This window comes from Schistocerca piceifrons, chromosome 8, assembly GCF_021461385.2.
Source record: "Schistocerca piceifrons isolate TAMUIC-IGC-003096 chromosome 8, iqSchPice1.1, whole genome shotgun sequence".
Taxonomy (NCBI): domain Eukaryota; kingdom Metazoa; phylum Arthropoda; class Insecta; order Orthoptera; family Acrididae; genus Schistocerca; species Schistocerca piceifrons.
The window spans coordinates 76,729,881-76,751,839 of NC_060145.1; positions in this window are offsets into that span (position 1 = coordinate 76,729,881).

Sequence of the window (21,959 nt, forward strand, 5' to 3'; positions counted from 1 at the left end):
TAGAAGAGGGTGTAGCTCAAACAAATTTTGTTAGCAATATTAATTGTGTATCGGGTGGCATACCTTTAAAATGCTTTCCAGGAGATGGGAAATTGCATCCTGTTGATTTTTTACGGCATTGTCAAGATAATTTTATTAATGACATGACAGACAATGTCACAATTAAATTTGTTAAGCGATTTTTGGACAGAGAAGCAATTCCATTTGCCAATCATAATGTTAATTCTACCATGCCATATGACGAATTTGAGAGAAAATTTTGAAATAAGTTTTGGTCAGAATCTGATCAAGCTAGGATTAAATGCGAGTTTTTGAATGGTCAAATGTATAGGGAAGGTGATGGTAGCTTGAAGTGTTTTTGTGAAAACCAGTTGAGGAATTTAGTACACTTAGACAAACCTTTTGATGAACTAATACAAATAGATGCCTTAAAAAGGAGATTACCGAAAAGAGTACAGTGGGAGCTGATTTATTGACCAGACAGCTCTGTAGATCAGTTCTTGAGGTATGTAGAGAAGTTGGATAGAGCCTTTGAGAGAAATGAGTGGTTAAGTAATGGCAGATTTGGCAACCAATCATCTGGGGGGTGGAATCAAAGCAGGAATTAAGGCAGGAGTGACAATGAAAATCAGAATAATAATAGTGGTTATAATAGAAGTGATAACAGATGGCTCAACCATAGTAATGGGAATGGAAACAAAGGACATGACAACAGGGAGAGACCTTGGGAGAATGGCAGACAATTAGATAATTACCAATCAAGATGAGGCAATTTAAACTGATGGATGCCTCATTGGGAGCCTGTCAATTTGGGGCGAGAAATAAGTACCAAAATCAGGCTAAACACCACCGACCTAGAAACATCGAAAATAATTACACAAGACAGAGTAACTGAAGATATTGGAGTGGAAATGTCAGAACTAATGTAAGAAGATTACAGTTTGACAGTAACTTGTGGAAAAGTATGAATGGAAGTGTGGAAGATAGAAGTATTAGCACCTGTAAGAATGTTTAAGAAGTTCAATTAGAGGAGGAAAACTATCTCAAGTCTATACAATCAGTGTGGCAAATAAGTTTGCGAAGAAAATGTTGGTTCTGATAATAATCCTGATGAGTTTGAATTAGGTAAATTAATGGAGGAAGAATCTATCACTGTTAAGCACTTAAGTGATGATACTTGTACTGGTGTACTTGTCAACAATTCTGATGATCATTGTGAAGATGTTGAAGTGCCTAGTATTGGAGATGATAGCATGTGTGATGATGTTGATAGTTAAAGTGTTAGTAATAATGATGAATGGGAGGAAGAATTAGAAGGCATGGTGTATAAGGATGTTAAAGAAGATTTAATTAATGGTGAAGAAGATGTCAGTAGTATTAGTAAGGAAGATGAGAGTCAGATTGTACTAATGGAAACTGGGAAGGTACCATCATAATAAGGAACATGTGGACAGCCATTATAATTTAGATGTGATGATAGAAACTTTATGGGATACTTACAAGGATTATAGTGACAATGGCAGAGTAAAAAGTGTCATCAAGATTATTTGTGATGAATTGCATTCCAATTGGGAAGGTAGAACCAATCAGCACGCATACAGTGAGATCAGTTCAGCGAAAAATGGACAGTGTGCAAAAGAGGGACATGACATCATGCACTCATCTGGTGTGGCTCTAAGAAAAATTCAAACAACTAAGAGAAATTGTGCAGGGAAAATTGGTACAAATGACTTGGACTTTAGAGAGATTGAGGATGATTTGTTACATGAAGATGAGGAAAGCAGGAAGGAAAAAGTTTTAGGTTGTCCGTATATACGTATAAAAGTTGCAAATTATGAGGGAGTTTGCCTCTTAGACACGGGTAGTCCTGTCTGTGCCATTTCTGAAAAATTTAGAGACCAGATAAGACACAGTGTTGACTTTGAAGAATATCCTGTTATTGGAATTAAAATTAATGGAGCAACTGGTAGGCACAGCAAAGCTGTAAACAGGCAAGCTTTAATATCTTTCACCATTAATGATGTACAGTATAACCAAGGGTGTTTTGTAGTGACTGACCTCAATGAAAATATTTTGTTCACAATGAATTGGATACAAGGAGTAAACGTAGATTTTGACTGGAATAACAAAAAGTTAAAGCTTACCAACACAAACACAGATGTAACACACGTGACTGAACTAATCATCCCAAATTGCCTACAGAAAAATTTTCAAATTAGAAGAGTGATTTGTGTAAATGAAAAGATTGACATTAACAAGGAAGAAGAATGCAGTGAAGACAAGTATGCTGAATTAGTGGCCTCCAAACTAAAGGAAGCTGGGAGTCTAGATACAGAACAGAGAGATCAATGAGGTAGTTTGTTGTGGGAATACAAAGACATGTTTAGTGAGAAATCTGGAAAAGTGAAAAACTATGAATGTAGACTTAAACTAAAACCTTACGAACCATTTTTTATCAAACCATATGGAGTAAGTGTCAAACATCAAGAAAAAATAAGATAATGTAAATGCCCTCAGGAGGACACTATACCTTTGTGTCAAATGCGTGGCGAGCACTAGGTCTCCGAGCCTATGTAGCATTCTATTTTGTTTTTGTTTTCGGATGATACATCTTTTACTCATCTATAAACCTGTAATCAAGTTTTCTATTACTGTAAATACTATCCATTCTCTGTATGATAAGTTTTCTGTATGTAATATGACATTATTTGAGGAATAATTTGAAAATGTAAACTGTGTATTAAATTTGACTTTCCTACAATAGTGACTGACCAATTATTTTTGTTATACTCTGTAGAGCATGTATTTGATTTGTGGGTGGTTCTTTGAGAATTACAGGCGTGGTCATGATTTTATCAATTTGCTAATACGACGTACAAATGGAAAATGTTAAAGATGTACACCTGTTATTAAATGGACAAGTTGAACTGTGACAAAAGACATTGTGTGAAAAGTTTGTTATTACAAGTTGGTGTGATGAGGAACAGTCTGCGAGTTTGTTCGATATGATAAAGAGTTAAATGAGATTTGGTGGGGTCTGATATACTGTATAGTGGAATATACTGAAATATTAATTAAAAAAGGGAAAATATATAATTTATTTTTGGTTCACTGGCTTTAATCTCTATATAGCTAAACCTTTACAGTTTAGAGATAATTAATTTTGTGTGACTTTGTTCGTAAATATGCTCACAGTATATGGTAATATGTGAACGCTTTTGATATATTCATACCTGATGTGACCTTAATTGTAACCTACACGAGTACCTTGAGTAATGAGACCATCCCTGTCCCTAGCTAGACAGCTGTATCCAAGATCCTTACCTGACCTGAAGTGAAAATTAAAAATACTGACACTAATAGTGGACTGTGCTATTGCAGCGTAGACACTGCCAGAAAAAGAGGGGTTGCAGACAAGATGCACAGCGCAAAAGGACTGATGATTGTGAGCTCAGTTCCTTAAAACGTGCAATGTGAACAAGTGACTGGGGTGACAACTAAGAAAAGAAAACTTTGGTTTTTTGGTTGGGTGTATGTATTTAGCAGCCATTCATACAAGGGGGGTACAACAGTACAGAGCATCTCGCTAGATTCATAAGAAATGTCTGACACCACCTTTTTTTTATGCATCCGGATGGTTTTCGGACAATTCAGTGCTTCCTGCAGACTTGTGTGTGTGTGTTTTGGATGAATTATTCAGTTCAATTTCCCAAAATACAGTTTTTTATTCTGGAAGGACATACACACTACTGGCCATTAAAATTGCTACACCAAGAAGAAATGCAGATAATAAATGGTTATCCATTGGACAAATATATTATACTAGAACTGACATGTGATTACATTTTCATGCAATTTGGATGCATAATCCTGAGAAATCAGTTCCCAGAACAACCACCTCTGGCTGTAATAACGGCCTTGATACACCTGGGCATTGAGTCAAACGGAGCTTGGATTGCGTGTACAGGTATAGCTGCCCATGCAGCTTCAACACGATACCACAGTTCATCAAGAATAGTGACTAACGTATTGTGACGAGCCAGTTGCTCGGCCACCATTGACCAGGTGTTTTCAATTGGTGAGAGATCTGGAGAATGTGCTGGCCAGGGCAGCAGTCGAACATTTTCTGTATCCAGAAAGGCCAGTACAGGACCTGAAACATGCGGTCGTGAATTATCCTGCTGAAACATAGGGTTTCGCATGGATCGTATGAAGGGTAGAGCCACGGCTCATAACACATCTGAAATGTAAAGTCCACTGTTCAAAGTGTCGTAAATGCGACCAAGAGGTGACCGAGGCGTGTAACCAATGGCACCCCATACCATCATGCCGGGCGATACGCCAGTATGGCGATGACAAATACACGCTTCCAATGTGCCTTCACCGCGATTTCGCCAAACACAGATGCGACCATCATGATGCTGTAAACAGAACCTGGATTCGTCCGAAAAAATTACGTTTTGCCATTCGTGCACCCAGGTTCGTCGTTGAGTACACCATCGCAGGCATTCCTCTCTGTGATGCAGCATCAAGGGTACCTACAGCCACGGTCTCTGAGCTGATAGTCCATGCTGCTGCAAACATCGTCGAACTGTCCGTGCATATGGTTGTTGTCTTGCAAACGTCCCCATCTGTTGACTCAGGGCTCGAGATGTGGCTGCACAATCCGTTACAGCAATGCGGACAAGATGCCTGTCATCTCGACTGCTAGTTGTACGAGGCCATTGGGACCCAGCGCGGCGTTCCGTTTTACCCTCCTGAACCCGCCGATTCCATATTCTGCTAACAGTCATTGGATCTCGACCAACGAGAACAACAATGTCGCTATACGATATACTGCAATCACGATAGGCTACAATCTGACCTTTATCAAAGTCGGAAAAGTGATGGTTCGCATTTCTCCTCCTTACACGAGGTATCACAACAACGTGTCACCAGGCAACGCAGGTCAACTGCTGTTTGTGTATGAGGAATCGGTTGGAAAATTTCCTCATGTCAGCACGTTGTAGGTGTCGCCATTGGCACCAACCTTGTGTGAATGCTCTGAAAAACTAATCATTTGCATATCACAGCATCTTCTTCCTGTCGATTAAATTTCAAGTCTGTAGCACATCATCTTCATGGTGTAGCAATTTTAATGGCCAGTAGTGTACGAGGTGCATTCAAGTTCTAAGGCCTCCGATTTTTTTTCTCTGGACTGCAAAGAGATAGAAACATGCACATTGTTTTAAAATGAGGCCACGTTCATTGTCAATATGTCCCAGAGATGGCAGCACCGTACGGCAGATGGAATTTTACCGCCAGTGGCGAGAATTAGAACTGTTTTAAATACTTAAAATGGCGACGTTTTCCTTACTTGAACAGCATGCAATCATTCGTTTTCTGAATTTGCGTGGTGTGAAACCAACTGAAATTCAGCGACAGTTGAAGGACACATGTGGTGATGGAGTTACAGATGTGTAGAAAGTGCGTTCGTGGGTGCGACAGTTTAATGAAGGCAGAACATCGTGTGACAACAAACCGAAACAACCTCGGGCTCGCACAAGCCAGTCTGACGACATGATCGAGAAAGTGGAGAGAATTGTTTTGGGGGATCGCCGAATGACTGTTGAACAGATTGCCTCCAGAGTTGGCATTTCTGTGGGTTCTGTGCACACAATCCTGCATGACGACCTGAAAATGCGAAAAGTGTCATCCAGGTGGGTGCCACGAATGCTGACGGACGACCACATGGCTGCCCGTGTGGCATGTTGCCAAGCAATGTTGACACGCAACGACAGCATGAATGGGACTTTCTTTTCGTCGGTTGTGACAATGGATGAGACGTGGATGCCATTTTTCAATCCAGAAACAAAGCGCCAGTCAGCTCAATGGAAGCACACAGATTCACTGCCACCAAAAAAATTTCGGGTAACTGCCAGTGCTGAAAAAATGATGGTGTCCATGTTCTGGGACAGCGAGGGCGTAATCCTTACCCATTGCGTTCCAAAGGGCACTATGGTAACAGGGGCATCCTACGAAAATGTATTGAAGAACAGATTCCTTCCTGCACTGCAACAAAAACGTCCGGGAAGGGCTGCGCGTGTGCTGTTTCACCAAGACAACGCACCCGCACATCGAGCTAACGTTACGCAACAGTTTCTTCATGATAACAACTTTGAAGTGATTCCTCATGCTCCCTACTCACCTGGCTCCTAGTGACTTTTGGCTTTTTCCAACAATGAAAGACACTCTCCGTGGCCGCACATTCACCAGCCGTGCTGCTATTGCCTCAGCGATTTTCCAGTGGTCAAAACACACTCCTAAAGAAGCCTTTGCCGCTGCCATGGAATCATGGCGTCAGCGTTGTGAAAAATGTGTACGTCTGCAGGGCGATTACGTTGAGAAGTAACGCCAGTTTCATCGATTTCAGGTGAGTAGTTAAATAGAAAAAAAATCAGAGGCCTTAGAACTTGAATGCACCTCGTATTACTATAATTGTCTATGGATTGTTGTCATTAACAAAATTATGTACAGGTTCCAAATCAAAAACCTTGTTGAGAAATTGAAGTAAGAGCTATTTAGTAACAAATGTTATGAGGCTGTGGAAATGTTGGCGTAAGTGGCTGGCACCTCTAATTACGTTAACTGCAGCTGATTGGTGGGTTGACACAGAGAACCTGATTATTCTTAGAAACAGCTTAAAAATTATTACCAAGTGATGTATTTTCATTTGTTATCTATTTTTATGTCCTCCTCTGTAATTAAAATCCTTTGTAATTACATTTCTAATTAACTCTCCAATTGTTTACAGCACACAACTTTACAATTTTCAGAATTTGAGGCCTTATTTGTAACTTTCTTGTATGCAGTCAGATAAAGCACGAGATTTGTACTGTTATTAAATGTTAGTAACCAAATCCAAACTGTAAATCATTATGTTACTAAAAGAATACAAGAGACATTGTTGCAATTAAAGTTCAGATTGATTTTCATATTAAAACTAGTGATGATAATATAAAATTTATGAAATACGATTTTGTATTTTATACCTGATTTGGCTGTAACATTAGTTTCTTTACATTTTGTACATTTTAATTGTAACATCAGAATTGTTGAAAATTGATAATGGGCTATTTTGAAATTTATTGTTAAAATTCTATATAAAGCGATGCAGCAAGGCTGCAAGGGAGTTGCTGAGTAGTTGTTTTGTCAGTCAGTCAAAGAGATATGTGAAGTATGTCTGTCAGTGTTTTTTTTTTTAATGTGACTAGTATGCAGTTCAGTTGTCAATAAATTCTGTGAAGTTGGAAACACATATTGTTTCATTAAATGAACTCCAGACCAAGTTAAGTTAATTTAAATAATGTTCAAAAATATAGCATCGTTACCATTTGCCCTGAAAGAAAGCTAAAAAAAGATATCTTAAGTGGTAGCTGAGGATCTTTGAGGTTCTCAACATTGTTAATCAGCTGTGAATATCTATTTTAATCATGTACTTCTTTACCTTGGCTGCACAAGTCTTTAGAAAGGGGGTGATTTTTTACACCCCAGTTGGTCACATCCTTGTTTTCCAGCCAGTGCCCAGAGCAATTCCCCCCCTCCCCCCCCTCCCTTAAGAGAAGAACGGATTTGTGGGTTTATTAAATCTTTTATAATCAGCTCTTCTACCATGTAAATTCTTCAGCACATTATAAATCAATTTCAGAAAAGACACAATGTCCCAGTTAGTCTTTAAGGCTACATTCATGAAACTCTGATGAATTATATGAAGACCACATGGATCTCATATCAGTAAAAGATGATGCACTGCACCATGAATATTCTTCAGATCAAGATGCAAATCCATCCACTGATACCTGAAGCATCTTAAAATCAACTGATATACTGGCAGCAGTGGTAAGGGCTAGAAAATGCAGATGAACAATAATTCATTTTTTTTTCAACTTGTTTGTTAACTTTGGGCCAGTATCTAAGAGCAATATCCATTTTCTGCAACTCAGCCACCTCGTTAAGGCTCTCATCAAATTAGATTGCAAGATCTTCGAGAATATTTTTTCTAAAATGTGGAGCTTACTCATGAACATTACTGTGTGATGTCGATCTACGCAAGCTGCATCTTACTAGCTACATTATCATTAGGGAACATGACTAGAAACAAAGCAATCTGCTTTCCTCTCGTAGAAGAGGACACTTGATTTCCAACAACCTGTAAAGTCCATAACATTTTCACCCTTGCAACATCAACCTGAATCAGATACTTTGAAATACAACTGTTGGCAGATGCAGCAATAGTGGCAGTGGTGGAGGTGACAATACAACTGTTAGCTGATGCAGCATGAGTGGCAGTGGTGAATGTGATGCAGGGCTGCAACTGCTTGGAGGTCACCAAATTGACTGTCAAATGCGAGCTTCCTGATTCACCAGTCACTCTGACCTTATCAAACATCAAAGGAGCATTTTCATTGTGCCCAGTTATCTCGCCACATGACAGGGAGTGCGACCTAGAAGTACCAGCACCCTGAAAACAATCGAACATCCAAATAAGAGAATGACACAAACCCTTGTGGTACTACATACCTGCCAACCTTTAAAACCCAAAAACCGGGACACGCAGTTTAAAAAAAAATCAGGAGGTACAACTGATCAAAAATTGTGGCTCATTTTCAGTATAGTCTCAAGACAGCTGGTGTGAGTCATTTCCTGCAACATCAAAACGCTATAGAATGGCAAAGTTTTAAACATAGCTGCTTGGTTTAGTGACCGTTTATAAGTTGAAACAAATGAGCCCTCAGTCACAATTTTTGGTCTTATTAACCAGGTTTCAACACTTGTAAGGCTGCCTTCATCAGAATTTAAATGTTTAAAGTGGCCTATAACATAATTACAAATTTATGGGAAAAGAAAATTTTTTATATAAAAAGTGTAAGTACTGACTAACAATATAAGACAGAGACAGTACTTACATGTCAGATATAAGATAAATAACAGGTCAGAAGGGATTCAATCACAATTTTTTTAAAAAAAGAATGCATGAAGGTGAGCCACTACAGACTGTTCATATGTGTAAAGCTACAGGTAGCAACAGACTGAGGCACCTGCGTTAACAAGTGGAGGCAGGTGAACATGACACCAAGAATTGTTGAAACCTGGTTAGTACGACTAAAAATTGTGACCGAGGGCTCATTTGTTTCAACTATATAATGGCAATAAAAATACAAATAAAAGAACTGGAACTGACCAATGCATTAACTCCATACCCATTATCTGTAGCGTAATTCAAGTGCTGAACTAGGTTGGGATGTTTTTTTGACTATTTTTCTTATGATTGCCATAGTTTTTGTTCTTGCAGAGCTGTATGTTTTCACTATAATGCTATCCAGTAACATTTTCCTGAACAGGTCACTCACATGGTCAGTGCAATTAATTGGCAAATTACAAATAATTCTAACACCAAATTCCAATTTTTTTTATTAGTCACAAACTTAACGTTTTCTTAGTGGTTTGAAACATCACTTTTTCCACCATGTGATACACAAATGTCACGTCAGCAAAGGCAAGATATCTGTATGGTGTGAAAAATGGCAATTGTCTCCAAATAAAGAAAAGTGTGAGGTCATCCACATGAGTACTAAAAGAAAGACTGTGAATTCGACTGAATACCTAGGAATTAAAATTAAGAACAACTTTAATTGGAAAGACCATATACATAATGTCTGGGGAAGGCAAACCAAAGACTGTGCTTTGTTTGTTGGCAGAACATTTAGAAGCAGCAGCAAATCCATTAAAGAGACTGCCCTCTGCTAGAGTACTGCTGCACAGTATGGCACCCTTTCCAGATGGTATTGATGGAGAACATAAAAAAGTCCAAAAAATGGCAGCTTGTTTTGTATTATCGCAATATACGGGAGAGTGTGTCACAGAAATGACACACGAGTTGGGGTGGCAATCATTAAAAAAAGGATGTTTTTTTGTTGTGACAAGAGCTATTTATGAATTTTCAATCACAAACTTTCTTCTTCCAATGTGAAAGTATTTTGTTGACCCCCTCCTACATAGGCAGGAATTAGCATGATAATAAAATAAACCAGAGCATGAACGGAAAGATTTAGGTGTTAGCTTTTCCTGCATGCTATTCAAGGTGGAATAGTACAGAAATAATCTGAAAATGGTACAATGAACCCTCTGCCTGGCACTTAAGTGTGAACTGCAGTCTAGCCATGTAGATAAAGATTATAAAACATACACAATGGATCTTTCCTTGACATAATAATGTACAGAAATTGTTGCAGTATTGCTCCATGAAAACAAAATGAAAATGTTTGAGGTTGACTGATTAAAAATATGTTGAAATGATTGTATTGCTTGCAGCATTGTAATCTATTGTTGTTATTCCTAAAAATTTGGTCATGCTAATGTCCGTCCAACTCCTTAAGTGACCAAATTATATGATTAAAAAATGCTAGGGAACCCTCAGCTTGATTCACTTCTAAACATTCTTTCATGGCTTTGAAAGGTATTTTTGTTGATGGTGCTGCAGCTGTCTTGTGTTTTTTTTCCCCACTATGGCTTATATGTTGGCATAAGGTGCTAATGAAGTACTACAACAAAATTTGCAAGATGCTTTTGTGTCATCGCCAAAAATTATTTCCAGCCAGTTTGCAAATTTACTATTGTGTAGCCATTCAGCACATCATAGCTGGGAATACTGTGGCTTTACTTCAGCCATGTCTAACACTAAAACAAGATGCAGTGATGTAAAAAACTACCTTATTAACTCTGGTATTACAGGTAAGCACAATGCATGCAGCTGCATAGGTTTATTAATACTAGAACGCATAACAATACAGGAATAAAGACAGAATAAAGTGTATTATAAATGTTTAGGTGATAGAAATTCAAGAGCTAGAGGACGTTAATAAATTAGTGCTAGTTTCTGTATGTTGAATGGACCAAGTGATTTTTAAAAGTAATTTTACCATAAAACGATCCTAATATGTTTAAAATCTACCATAATTCCTACTAGTCACTAGACAGGTACTCAAAACCACCAGATTTAGTGGGAGAAATGCTAACTAGGCAGCACTGGCACAGTGACAACTCACAAATGCAACTCCAAAGAGACCACAAAACTGAGCATGTACATTCTACAAAATGCGCAGGAAAGAGGAAAAAGTATGATCTAGAACATGGTGCACGTGACTACCTGATTTCTGCAAATTCCAAGAAGTACATTGATTAAAAGGACAAATAAGCAAAGGACTTCTCACAATTGGCCAAAAACTGAAATGATGGGTTTTTGAAACAACCATCTTAGGTTTGATGATTATTAGCTAAAAATCAGAAGAAATAATGGAACAGGCAGGAGGTGGGAGAAAAAGCTGAAAATCTGGAGTCTCGCACCTAAATCAGGAAAATTTACAGGAATGTACTATTAGGGGAAGAACAGTGGTTGTCAACAGATGGGTATGTCTGGTTTCAGAACACACAAGCGAGGAAGACAGAATTGTTGAAATCAACCCCTCTTCTTAAGAGGAAGCAAGAAGAACCGAAACATTGAGAAAATAGGGCAGTGAGACGTACCTTGCTCATCCTTCCTCTTCACTGAAAAACCAGTGGCAAATTTCCATAATGAATGCCAAAACTTGACATCTGAAAAGGATAGGTTACGTCAAACTGTGCAAGGGTATGTTGAAAATGCCACAGTCTGTCGATCACTTCTGAGTGCAACTCTATTGGCAAGATTTCCAAGCTCACCCAATGTTCCTGTTACTGATATTTTAAAGCATTATTGGAATATCGTTTTAACAGCCTAACGCATCACCAAAAGGGCAGGGTGAAAAAACAATGCAGTCATCAAAAATAAACTCCCTTTAAGGTCAGTGAGATGGTATGCAGCCTTAAGAGTCCATGCATCACTTAACAGTCGTAGTGCTTGACTTGCAAAGGACTGACTATAAAGGTGAATCTCCTCTGTCTTCTTGACCACTGCGACTGCTTCGGAGTACTTAGCTCCTTCCATATGGCTGATTATGGCCATCTTCCCCATGTTGCTGAGAGCAAATGTCCGAAAGAACAGATACCATCTTAGTATATATTTAATTAAGGCTCAAGCTGACCGACTTCTTCTTCTGTGCGAATGCACAAACAGAGCCCGAACTCTTATGGGAATCGGCAACGCGCCGCGAGTAATGAGTATAATGGGCGGGGACACTATGAATGTAGTGCGGGACAATACGTTGAGAATGTGGGTTTCACAGGAGGCGTGCCAGAGATCAGTCCCTGCAGTCACGCTATCTTCTGTGTCCTCGGTGGCTCAGGTGGCTAGAGTGTCTGCCATGTAAGCAGGAGATCCCGGGTTCGAGTCCCGGTCTGGGCACACATTTTCATCTGTCCCCGTTGATGTATGTCAACGCCTGTAAGCAGCTAAGGGTGTTCATTTCATTGTAATTTCATTCTAACGAGCTGCATGGTCACCGATGGTATCTGTTCTTTCGGACATGTCCAAAAGAACAGGTACCATCTTAGTACATATAAACTAACAACACGTTCCCACATACAAGTATGCACCACAAAATGTACTGGAGAATGATGAATACAAATTATACTGGAACAGAACCATTATAACAGATAAAACGACACCACATAACAAACCTGACATCATACTCACCAATAAAAAGAAGAAATTAACACAACTAATCGAAATATCCGTACCCAATACAACAAATATTCAGGAGAAAAAAACTGAAAAATACATCCAACTGGCTGAGGAAGTCAAGGGCATATGGCATCAGGATAAAGTTGACACTATACCAATTACACTATCAACTACAAGAGTCATACCACACAATATCCACCAGTACATCAATGCAATACAGCTACATCCAAACGTATATATACAACTACAGAAATCTGTAATTATTGATACATGTTCAATTACCCGAAAGTTCCTAAATGCAATGTAACATATACCCTACAGTTAAAAGGAAGTCACGCTTGATCAAGGTCTGCATCACTTTCCATTTTTAACCAGACAAAACGTCTGAGAAAGGAAAGAAATAATAATAATAATTGAAAACTGGGATGAAAATGAAACCATACATTTTCATCAATAGATTTCAACTAGCAGAACACAAATGATCACATGTACTGCAAACATTGCTGAAATTATTGAGAATTTTTCATCTACACTGGAAAAAGACTATTGTTCCACAATCTTACATTGCCAAGTCTCAATCAAAATACTATAAGGTACTTAAAAAAAACCATCTGATGTAAACTTTGCCATACTATCAATGAGGGTTTAGTGAAAATCATTCTTTTACTATCCCAAGGAAATTTTATAGGCCCTCTGTTGTTCCTACTCAATATAAATAATATAGTAGAAAATTGGAGCTGTCATCTCAGACGGTTTGCAGATGAAGCTGTCATCTACCATCTAGTAACGTCATCCGAAGATCAAAACCAGTTGCAAAATAATTCAGACACAATATCTTTAAGATGTGAGAAGTGGCAATTGATCCTAAATAATAAGAAGTGCGAGTTCTTCCACATCGGTACTAAAAGAAATCTGTTAAATTTCCATTATATGGTAAATAACACAAATGTAAAGTCTGCGAATTCAACTAAATACCTACGTGTAACTATTATAAAGAACATTAACTGCAATGATCACATACTTACTGTTGTGGGTAAGGCAAATCAGGCTGTGGCAGAATACATAGGAGATGTAACAAATCTGCTAAAGAGACTTCTTACACTATGCTTGTCCATCCTCTGCTAGAATGCTGCTTTGTGGTACGGGATTCTTATCAGAATGGATTGATCGAGGACATCAGAAGAAGTTCAGAGAAGGGTGGTCTTCAGTATTACCACAAAATAGGGAAGAGTCTATCATGGATATGATATGTGAGCTAGGGTGGCAACCATTGAAACAAAGGCATTTTTCATTGTGGTGAAATTTGTTCCCAAAATTTCAATCACCATCTTTCTCCTCTGAATACAAAATATATTTTGTCAATACCTACCTACATGGGGAGAAACGATTACCATTATAAAATGAAAGAAGTCAGAGCTTGCAAGGAGAGACTTCATGCTCATTTTTTCTCACATGCTGTTTGCGAATGGAACAGTAGAGAAATAGTGTGAAAGTGGTTCAATGAACCCACTAACAGGCTTTTACATGTGAATTGCAGAGCAGTCATGTAGATAAAGATGTAGATGAAATATGTAAAAAGATTGCAAATAACAAATTTTATTGAGATAATGAAAACTGTGAGAACACTAATTTCATCGATGCTGCGCAACATTTAAAGTGTGAAAGAAATCATCAGGGACTCTAGTATCCCAGACCACTTCAGCAACCAGCTCACTCAATTTTTATGGAAGCGTGAAAAAACAGGAACTCATAAAAATAATTCAGAAACTAAAATTCAAGAAGGTTGCAGGAGATGGAGAAATACTACATTATCTAATAAGGCATGTGAGTGAAAAAATAATTGAACCCATTTTTGGATTAAGCAAATTGTACATTCACAGAAGAATTCCAGAAAAATTAAAAATAAGCATAACAGTATTGTTATACAAGAAAGGTGGCAAAGGACTAAAATAATTATAGAACTGTTTTCTCAAAAATACTTGAAAGGCTTATGTAATGTAGATAAATTACTTTCCTACAAAAACACAGTATTCTGATTGCAGTACAACTTGTTTTCTTGAAGGGAAATCTACAGAAACAGTTATATCAAGCCTAACAGGGTCTGTTATACAACCATTAGTCAAAAGATACTCTGTGTATCTGCTAAGTTTCTGGGTTTATGTAAATCTTTCGACACAATCACCCTTACAGCACTAACTGAACTTGAACGCTATGGTATACATGAGCATGCGGCACAATGGAGAAAAATAGAAAAATACTATATGTATGTTGGAAACAGAAAGCAGTATGTGAGTACAGAGTCTGGAAGCAAATCTGAAATCGTCGCCTGAGTGTGACACTAGAGCTACCCCCCCCCCCCCCTCCCCCCTTGGTTGTGGCGACAGACTGATCTGTGGTGTAGTCAGGGATCTAGCTTAGGTTCAAAGGTGATAATTCATTTAAGAGTTTATTTATTTATTTAGCACCTATATTATCACATTCATGATGTTGGATTTGTCAAAGTACAAAATATTACATATTTACATCATGTGCAAAATCTTATTTGTATCAGCACATCTTTATAACAAAAACATTCTTCTCCTTAATTAGATTATAAAATTATATACATACAAATAAATGATATGAATATAATAGAGGGAAACATTCCACATGGGAAAAATATATCTAAAAACAAAGATGATGTGACTCACCAAACGAAAGCGCTGGCACGTCAATAGACACACAAACACACACAAACATACACACAAAATTCTAGCTTTCGCAACCAACAGTTGCTTCGTCAGGAAAGAGGGAAGGAGAGGGAAAGACGAAAGGATGTGGGTTTTAAGGGAGAGGGTAAGGAGTCATTCAAATCCCGGGAGTGGAAAGACTTACCTTAGGGGGAAAAAAGGACGGGTATACACTCGCACACACACACATATCCATCCACACATATACAGACACAAGCAGCGTATATATGTGTGTGTGTGTGTGTGTGTGTGTGTGTGTGTGTGTGTGTGTGTGTGTGTGCGTGCGCGCGCGCGAGTGTATACCCGTCCTTTTTCCCCCTAAGGTAAGTCTTTCCACTCCCGGGATTGGAATGACTCCTTACCCTCGCCCTTAAAACCCACATCCTTTCGTCTTTCCCTCTCCTTCCCTCTTTCCTGACGAAGCAACTGTTGGTTGTGAAAGCTAGAATTTTGTGTGTATGTTTGTGTGTGTATCGACGTGCCAGCACTTTCGTTTGGAAAGTCACATCATCTTTGTTTTTAGATATATATACATACAAACATACAGATAAAATAAAAGCTAGCTTAACACCTTGGCTGATTTGACTAAAACTATTAAATACCAGTACTTTAATTGAACATGCACAGTAACATATGCCGCAAAAGTTAGGTGCATAATTAGATACATACATGGATAAAAGAAGTTTAGTTTCATCTAGGAATGGTTTGATAATTATGAATTTTTGTTTAGAGAGTTCAGACCTACAGATATGAGCAAAATTCCAAGTATTCATTATTAGTATATTTTTTAGTTCTTTTTTGAATGCGTTAATGTTTGGTATTTTTTTATGCTATCTGGCAATGCACTGTAAACAATTTTTGGTTTGTAAACAGCACTGTCCTGATATATTGATTTTTCTGTGCACATCCCTATGATAGTCATCCCTATTCCTTGTTTGATACTTTATTATTAAATCTGTGTCGTTTACCATCCATGACTGGACAGAGTGCGTCAAGATTAATTACATATATATATTTTAAAAAAATTTCACAAAATTAAGACATTTATACTTAATAGAAACAACATTTGTTTTTCCATTCACTTTGGTCACTATTAAAGAATTCACCAATGGAGTACAATGGGTGTTCTTTCAGGTCCTGTGCTACTCTCCTTTTGAATGTTCCTAGCGGCAGGGATTGCACTTCTTGAGTGAGTTGAATATCTTTAGGGCAACCACTGGAAAGCTGTCTTGCATTCCCGTCAGTCAACACCTGGGTATTTCGATGTTCCTCTTGTTATGGGTATTGTGATTGTGTATATCTTGCCTCATGCTGAAGACTCCTTGGTTTTCTTTCACGCTGATGAGACATAAAAACACATACTGGCTGAAGACTGTCATAATTCCTAACTGTTTGAATATAGGCCTGCAGTGCTCCTGTCTTTTACTTGTTGTGATTATTCTGAGAGCTTTTTCTGTAGAATTAGCACATCCTTACAACCAGCAGAATGTCCCCATAACAGTAGGCCATAATTGATGTGGCTATGGAATAGGGCATAATATACTGTTATGAGATATTGGTCACTCAATACATCTTTTAACCTCCTTAGAAGGTACATTACACAGGAGAGCTCGTAGCATACGTACACTGTGTGTTCGTTCATTGTAAGTTTCCTAATTGTGGATCTCACGATGGTTTTTAATGAAGCAGGTACTTTCATATATTAATATAGACAGTAAAGTCATGATTTTTAATTCCTCAAAAATATCTCTACATGACACTCTGCAAACAACATCACTTATTAATCTTACAGTTTTCTTCCAAAGCTTAAAAGACTGCTTTGCAAAACAGGTATTTCCCCAGAATACTATACCATACTTCAGTAGACTATGCATGTAAACGTAATAAGCACTTAACACTGTTTCAGTATTGCAGCAGTCTTTCAGCATTCTTAATGTGTGACAGCACTTGCTTAATTTTTTGTTAAGTATTTCTACATGTTTTTCCCATCTTAGATGCTCAGCCACCCATAATCCTAAAAAATTTATTTGATTCCTTTGCTGAATCTGGCTCTTCGATAACGTGGATTTTACATTGGTCCTATTTTTGTTCCTTATATGCTTGAAGTTCATCCATACAGTTTTCTTGTCATTGACAACTAGACAGTTATCTTTAAACCATTTTTATGCCACTTCTGCTGTTTTGTCGATTTTGTGCTGCATCTAAGTCATTCTTCCCTTTTATAATGAAGCTGGTATCAACAGCAAATAATACAGTATCAGCTGTTGAAAACTGTTGTTGTAGGTCATTAATAAAAATCAAGAATACCAATGTTCCCAATACCAAGCCCGGGGGCACCCCATAATTAACTCATATTCAGAATGGTACACATTTCCATCCTGAGAAATTTGCATTGTTTGTTTCCTATCAGCTAAATAAGACTTGAACTGCTCATAGGTAACACCAATGGACACCATAATTATATAGTTTATTATGATTTATAAGATCAAACACTTTAAAAATGTCCAAAAACAATCCACAGATCAGGTCCAGTAGCTTTGTAAACAAGTCTTAGGAAACTGAAAAGAGCCGTTTGTATAGATTGCCTTATCTGAAACCATTCTGTGCATTTACAAGAATTTTATTGTTGTTTAGGAAGCAATCTGTCATACATTATTCTTTCAATTGTTTTCAAAAATACAGACAATAATGATAGTGGTCTGAAATTTTTAATGTCAAGCTTGTCACCACTTTTATAAACTGGTATTACTGTTGACTGATTAAGTTTACCTGAAAACACACCAGTTTCAAAGGAGTCATTGATTATGTCCACAAGTTGAGAGACAACATTATCAGTACTATATCTAATAATTTTGTCAGGGATACCATCAAATCTGCAGGTCATTTTACTCTTTAGTTTGCTGATAGCCATTTATACTTCTTTGGGTGTTACGGGGTAGAGGTATATTGTCCTTTCATTTATTGGTGAATCCAATGAATCTGAATGGCAAATAAAGGTTGCGATAAGAGACTGACCTGTATTGTAGGCTAATGCGTATTTTCCCAACATATTTAAAAGTGCTTCACCACACAACACATTTTTCATCTCAAAAACTAAACAGGCAAGATAAATTCAGAAAACATATATTAAACAACGGAAAATCCCTGCTGCAATAATGACAATATTATGAAAAGGAGATAGAGGAAATGTTGAGTTGCAGACAGTCACAACAAAATGACTGCATTACATCTGAGCTTTCTTTTAAAGTAGGAGAGACAAACCCACCTTCACGCAGGTACAACTAACACTCACATGACCACTGTCTTTGGCCAATGAGGACAGACTGCAAGCAACTGCGCCTGTCAGGAGAAGCAATTTGTGTGTGGGGGTTAGGAGAGGACTGGGGTGGGGTGGGGAGGGGGGAGCTATAGCAGAGTAGGGGTAGGGGCAATGTGTAATGCTGTTTGTGGGAGCAAGCAGGGGTGTGGTAGGGACCAGGTAGGACTGTTAGGTGCAGTCATTGGGAGAGAGTGGGGGGGGGGGGGGGGAGGAGAGAGAGAGAGAGAGAGAGAGAGAGAGAGAGAGAGAGAGAGAGAGAGAGAGAGAGGAAGGGAAAAAAAGAAGACAAGTGGGTGTGATGATCATATAGAAGGTTGTGAAGTGGGGAATGGGAACGGTGAATGGGATAGGTGGGCGAAGGACAAGGACTAGCGGGGGATTGAGGCCAGGGGGTTACAGAAATGTAGGATATATTTGCAGGTAGAGTACCCACCCATGGAATTCAGAAAAGCTACTGTTGGGTGAAAGGATCCAGATGGCATAGCCTCTCTTGGTCACAGTTTGGCAGTGGCCATTCATGTGGGCTGACAGCTTGTTGGTTGTCATGCCCATGTAGGACGCAGCACAGTGGTTCCGGCTTGGCTTGTTGATCATATAACTACTATCACAAGTAGCCCTCGCTATGATGGGGTAAGTGACGCCTGTGAATGGACTGGAGTAGGGGATGATGAGAGGATGCATGGAACAAGTCTTGCATCTAGATCTATTGCAGAATATGAGCCACAAGGCAAGGGGTTGAGAGCAAGGGTTGCGTATGGATGAATGAGGATATCGCGTACGTTTGGTGGGTGGTGGAATACTTCTGTGGGAGGGATGGGAAGGACAGTGGGTAGGATATTTCTCATTTCAGGGCACAGAACAAGGTAGTCAAAATGCTGGCACAGAATGTGGTTCAGTTGCTCCAGTCCTAGGTGGTACTGAGTTATATGATTTCTCTACAATATTTTAAGGGTAATTTTGGTCTATGATGGCCTCAGTGAGACCATTGGTGTATCTAGAGAGGGACTACTCATCACAACAGATGTGGTGGCCACCGGTAGCTACACAGTATGATAGTGAATTTTTGGTACGGAATGGGTGGCAGTTGCCAAAGTGGAGGTATTGCTGTTGGTTGGTAGGTTTGATATGGATGGAGTTACTGACAAAGCCATCTTTGAGGTGGAGGTCAACATCAAAGAAGGTGGCTTGTTGGGCTGAGGAGGAGGATCAGGTGAGACAAATGAGGGTAGGTTTTGAGGCTCTGTAGGAATGTGGACAGGGTGTCATGACCCTCAGTCCAGATCACAAATATGTCATCAATGAATCTGAATCAGTTGTGGGCTTTGGGATTCTGGGTGATTAGGAAGGCTTTATCTTGATGGCCCATGAATAAGTTGGTACAGGATGATGCCTTGTGGGTGCCCATTGTTGTACCATGGATTCGTTTTAGGTGATGCTTGGAAAGGTGAAGTAATTGTGGGTCAGGATATAGTTGGCCATAGTACCAGGAAGGAGGTTTTAGGTCTGAAGTCAGTCAACAGTCAAGCACAGAGGAATGCAGTGTTTAGCAGCGGCAACACATGCAGAGATTCTCTGGACCAACACTTTCAGCCTACCCACAACCCACCCTCATATATAAAAGATACCAATCATTTCCTGCACAGACTCCCCACAGTTTCTTTCCTGTACCACAAGGTGCCCTGCCCTGTTCATCACTATTGATGCCACCTCCATAATATGCCTAAGTCCAAGGCCTTGCCACTTTTGAACATCACCTTATCCAATGCCCAACTGACTCCAGACCTACAACCTCGTTCATGGTCACCATGAGCAACTATATCCTCACCCACAATTACTCCACATGTGAAAGCATCACTGACAAACAAATCCATGGTTCAGCAATGGGTGCAAACATGGCATCATCTGATGCCAAGTAATTCATGGGCCATCGAGAGGAATTCTTTCTAACACACAAAATCCCAAACAACTCACTGGTTCAAATTCAGCAATGACATCTTCATGATCTGGACTGAGAGTGTGAACAGCCTATCCACATTCCTCCAGAACCTCACGAGCTTCTCCCCCACTCATTTCGCCTGGTCCTCCTCAGCCCAACAAGCCACCTTCCTTGATGTTGACCTCCACCTCAAAGATGGCTACATCAGTACCTCCATTCATATCAAACTTTGACATCTGGCGCCCATTCCACACCAAAAAGTCTCCTATGCCTTGTCTCTCCAGTCACCTACCAGCTACCATATTCCCACCATCTGGCCTTAAAGGAGCACAATCCTCATGACAGTACCACTCAGGAATGGAGCTACCAAATCACATTCTCCAGCAGGGTTTCAAGTACTTTTTGTTGTGCTCTAAAATGAGGAATACCCTACCCACTATCCTTCCCACTCCTCCTGCAGTGGTAGTCCATCACCAACCAAACCTACGCAGTATCCTCGTCCATCCCTACTCTACCCCTACTCCAAACCAATTGCCTCATAGCTCATATTACAAAGATAGACCTAGAGGCAAGACCTGTTCCTTATACCCTCCCACCACTCCAGTCTGGTTGCAGGCATCACTTATCCCATCATAGACAGCACTACCTGTGAAAGCAGTCATTTGATATGTAAAATAAGATGTAACCACTGTGTTACATTCTGTATGGGTATGACAACCAACAAGCTGTCTATCCACAGAATGGCTGCCGACAACTGGAGCACAAAGTTGCTGAAAATGCTGTGCAGCCCAACATGTTGCACTTCAATGACTGCCTCACACCCTGTCTCATCTAGAGCCAAACTACCAACACCAGCTTTTCTGAATTGCACAGGTGGGAACTCTCCCTGCAACATATCCTGCATTTGAAGATATTTCCATCTTTTAAAATACTTCCTTCTGTGAAATTTAATATTTCATACATATATAAGCTAGGAAGAGGCAGTAAACTGAGATTTTTAAATATTGATCTACAGGAGTCTCTGTACTTAGCATGGTTTATTATTCTAACAATCTTTTTCTGTAGCCTAAATGTTTTGTTTGTACCTATGGAGTTCCCCCAAAAGATAATGCCATACATAAACAGTGACTGAATACTGCCATGGTACATTGTGATCACAGACGCACAGCTTGTATTTTGTGCGAAGATTCTTACTGTGTATGTAAGTGTGTTTAGCTTTTTATTTACATTCACCACACGCTATCCGCAGTTCGCATATTTTCCACAAATTTCACTTACAGCATATAGTACGCAACTAGTACATAAAGATTTTGTGTAATTTTAGTGCTTATAATAATA